Source organism: Cynocephalus volans, chromosome 10, assembly GCF_027409185.1.
Source record: "Cynocephalus volans isolate mCynVol1 chromosome 10, mCynVol1.pri, whole genome shotgun sequence".
In the NCBI taxonomy this organism is placed as follows: domain Eukaryota; kingdom Metazoa; phylum Chordata; class Mammalia; order Dermoptera; family Cynocephalidae; genus Cynocephalus; species Cynocephalus volans.
The window spans coordinates 101,432,006-101,435,737 of record NC_084469.1 but is presented as its reverse complement, the minus strand read 5'-3'; the positions used below and the strand labels follow the sequence as shown (position 1 = coordinate 101,435,737).

General features: G+C 50.3%; 1 pseudogene; it reads right to left on the bottom strand.

Moving 5' to 3' along the window:
• Positions 1 to 557: 557 nt before the first annotated feature.
• On the bottom strand, positions 558 to 3,282 carry LOC134389332 (tuftelin-interacting protein 11-like; annotated as a pseudogene).
• Between the last annotated feature and the right edge of the window lie 450 nt (positions 3,283 to 3,732).

Genomic DNA, 3,732 nt, shown 5'->3' with positions numbered 1-3,732 from the left:
TGAACACATCCTGGACCAGACCCCAAATGTTGTAGGGCGAATTCAGAGAGGAATCCAAGACCAGCATCAATGTTGTAGTTTTTAGCTCTTTATTTAGTGTTGCAGCTCTTTGTTCAGTGTTACCGTGCCTTTTTGCTTGCAAGCAAGGAGAGCACTGGGGGGGCAGAAACTCCCAAGCCAGTGTCTCCCAGAACAAAGGAAACAACCCCCTTACATGGCCTAAATTCCCACCCTTCTTCCTCCTAAGTTCCCATTCAGGTCCTCTTATGTAAATGAGGGATGCTGTCCAGCTAACTTGGATTGGCTGATTGTGGGACACAGTGTGCTGGTCACTTTAGGAGCCTAATTTGCCTCTGGCCCCTGGGGAGGGGTGTGAGGCTGCTGTTATCTCACAGAAGGTGAGCCCAAGAGGCAAGCAGGGTAAATCGCAGGGGCTCAAGTTTCCAATGGAGCATAAAGTTTCTAAAACAGTTTCTCAAGTGGAAAAGGGAAAGGCTCAACAATTTAAAAATGCTTAGAGTTCCCTGCAACATGGGCTGCTCCAGACCTGCCACTCTCTATTTGGCCATGTCGATCAGGCTCTGCAGGGAGGTGGGCACTCAGGTCTTCTTGCCCCAGATGAACTCCACTCCCCAGTGGATGTAGATCATGATGCAGCCAAAAGTGTAGGTGCCCTTCTGCACCATGTTCTCAGCCTCCCACCTCTCCTGCCTGGCCTGGTACTGGAAGTCCTTTCTCTGCTCTGTGTGGGCGAGATAGGCAATGTTGTCCCTCACTCCTGGCTACATGGAGGCACCAACATTGGAGGACACCGCCTTGTTCATGATATCCAGTGCTTCATTCAATTTGTTCTCAATGGATGGATGTGCCAGCACTTGGTCTGAGAACATGGATTTCCAACCCACGTACCACTTGGTGACCTCCTCATAATTGGGGCTGTTACTGAGCTAGGAATGCAGCACCTGAAGCCACTTGGGGAAGAAGTGCTTTTCCAGAAGCCCCAGCAGGCTGAAGATGGAGATCATCCCTTCCCAGTCCATCACCCAATAGAAAAGCATCCATGTGCTGCTGGTGGGGGTTAATGATTAACACCAAGACACATCCCAGTTTGGGCACTATGAATGCTTGTTGACCATGAATGCTTCCCAGGAACCAGGGGTGAAGACATCTTTCCAGGGCTGGAGGATGAGCTTGGCAGAGGAGTCCCTAGGGTGCCACTTGTGCAGGGTGCCAGACAGCTTGCTGCCAATGAGGGTAAAGAGTGGCTCCAGCCACATTTGCATGAGGGACAGCCATGGGGGTATCGAAGAGTGAACAGGAAAAGTGTCTATCAGTGGGTCCCACTTTTCCACCTCCTTCTGCAGTTTGGGGAAGATGAGTTGGTCTAGTATGTTCTCTAAAATCCACACTGGAATAGGGTTCACCCAGCTCTCCAGAAAGTCCGCCATCAGCTTGCAGTTTCTTGGCTGCCACTGCGTGACACTATTTCAAACCAAAGGCATCCAGACTTCCCATATCAACCTGTGAAAGGGGTCTGTCGAGGGGTTCTGCCTGCTGAGGCACAAGAGCTGGTCATTCTCCAGGAAGCGTTTCCATTTGTAGATAGTCTCGGTTCCATAAGTGTGGTCTCAGAGGGGATCCCACTCCTGTAAGTACTCCTTCATGAGCAGATAGCTGATGGCCACGGTGAGATCCATGTGGTCCAATGTCCTCTGATCCTTGCAGGACTCATCCTGGAGGGTTTGGAAGACTTGGGCACACTTGTCCAGGGTGAGGGGGCTGCTGCAGTTAGGCTGCACCCACCGCTCACACTGCTCCATCATCTCCAGGACCTTGCTGAGGTTGGAGATGACCCACTTCTCATGGAACAAGACCTCGACTCTTCTCCAGCTCATGGAAGAGGTTGATCACAAGGTCCCGCTTGTACTGCAGCTGCCAGTGGTTCTTGATGATCTCCTGCTCTGTGCGGTCAATGAGCAGCTGCAGGCTGTGCTCCAGCTTGGGCAGTGTGAAACCCAGGTCCTTGGCCTCTTTGCCGGGCTGTGGTGGCTGTTGGCACTGCAGAAGGAGCCCATAGTTGTTGATGCTGTGTTGGTGGCTGATCTGGCTGTAGCTGTAGTAGACCTTTTCCTCCCAGCCTGTCACTGAAAGAGAGTGAGCCAAGATACCGGGTACCGTTCGAGCTTTATTAAAGGAAAAGAATCTGACAGGCTGTGCTCAAAGTGCAGGGCAGCCCAGGGCTGTCCTCAAAATGGAAGACAGCACTGTGTGTGGGGGTGGTAGAGCTTGTATAGGGTGCCAATGGCTGGCTGATATAATCAAGGAGGGGCATTATGCTAATGTGGAAGCTATGCAACCAGGGTGGAGAATTGCACCCTTGCAGAAGCAAAAGGGTTTCTGTTTAAGTCATGAGGCTTCTCGTGAAGAGAAGTGGGGAGGGGTTTGGTGCTGGAGTGGAAGACAAGGCCTTCGGCTAGTTTGAGCTTATTGTGTGCACAATGGTGCCAGTCATGTCCAAGATCCATCAGTCATGTCTGTGACCTTGACCTGAGACAGCTCCTTCTGGGGAGTGGTGAGCTTCATGCTAACCCTGCCCAGGGCCTTCAAGGCTTCAACTATCCTGGAAAAGCATTTAGGCTTCTTTTGAGTCAATCACGGGTAAGTTTTGCAGGGACTGAGTGGTACTCCCAGAGCCATAACCCCCCACAGCTCCTTTTCCCTTTCTCTGTTTGGCTTCGATTGGGTTCAGGATACCTCGTGTGTTCATCCCAAGGCCCCTTCTAGGGACATAGCCCATCTTCTGAAGAAGCTTCTGTCCAATTCCTTTTGTGTTTCTTTCCCAGCTGCCAAAGTCCAGGAAAGACATGGTTCCTCCTGCAAACACTTTCCAACCAGTCTGAAAATTGCCACTTGTTCTGAATTTCTTTGGTCCAAAATCCATAGGAAGGGAAGTTCATCCTGCTTAAGAGCAGGTGTCTCTTTGTCATCTGAATCTTCCAAGTCCATCTCCTCTGCTGTGCCTTTGTAGAGCCCCACGCTGATAAAGATGACTGGCGCAGAGCAGTCCTGGGCCCGTTTGCCCCGAAAGCTGGGCCTTTCAGCATCAGAGTCACCCACTGCCCACATCCCATAGGTGGCCTCTTCCTTAGTCTGCCAGGGGTGCTGCCAATCAGGGTTGAACCCATTCTGGAGATCCCAGTCAGTGATCGCAAGTTTCTCCTGCCCATGGTCATCATCATCCATGTGGCCATCTCCAAGCTGGCAAAAGTGGGACAGCGACATGGCTAGGCCCTCTCGAGGGTTCCAGCAAACCTAAGACAGCTTCACATCCCCTGTGAGAAGAGAATTGTATGAGCAACTGAGCTAATCTTCTCACCTAGTCTCCTTATAAAGCCAGACCAGATCAACTCACTACACCATGAACCAATTACTGCATGAGTGGATTAATCCACTTAGAAGGGCACGGTCCTCAACAATCCAATCAATCAACTCTTAATTGCCCCACCATCCACCACCATGTTAGGGGTCAAGTTCCAACATAGCTTGGGGTTCATTTAAACCACAGCAGTAGGTTAGGTGATGAATATGTTAATTAGCTCGATTTTATAATTCTAATCTATCTATCAAAATGAAACTGAGGCCCCAGTAGGAATTTTCTTTTTTTAGGAATTCTCTTTCCTCCCTGTGCCCATTTACATAGCTTCCATATGCTGAAAGGTTATGAATCAGAGC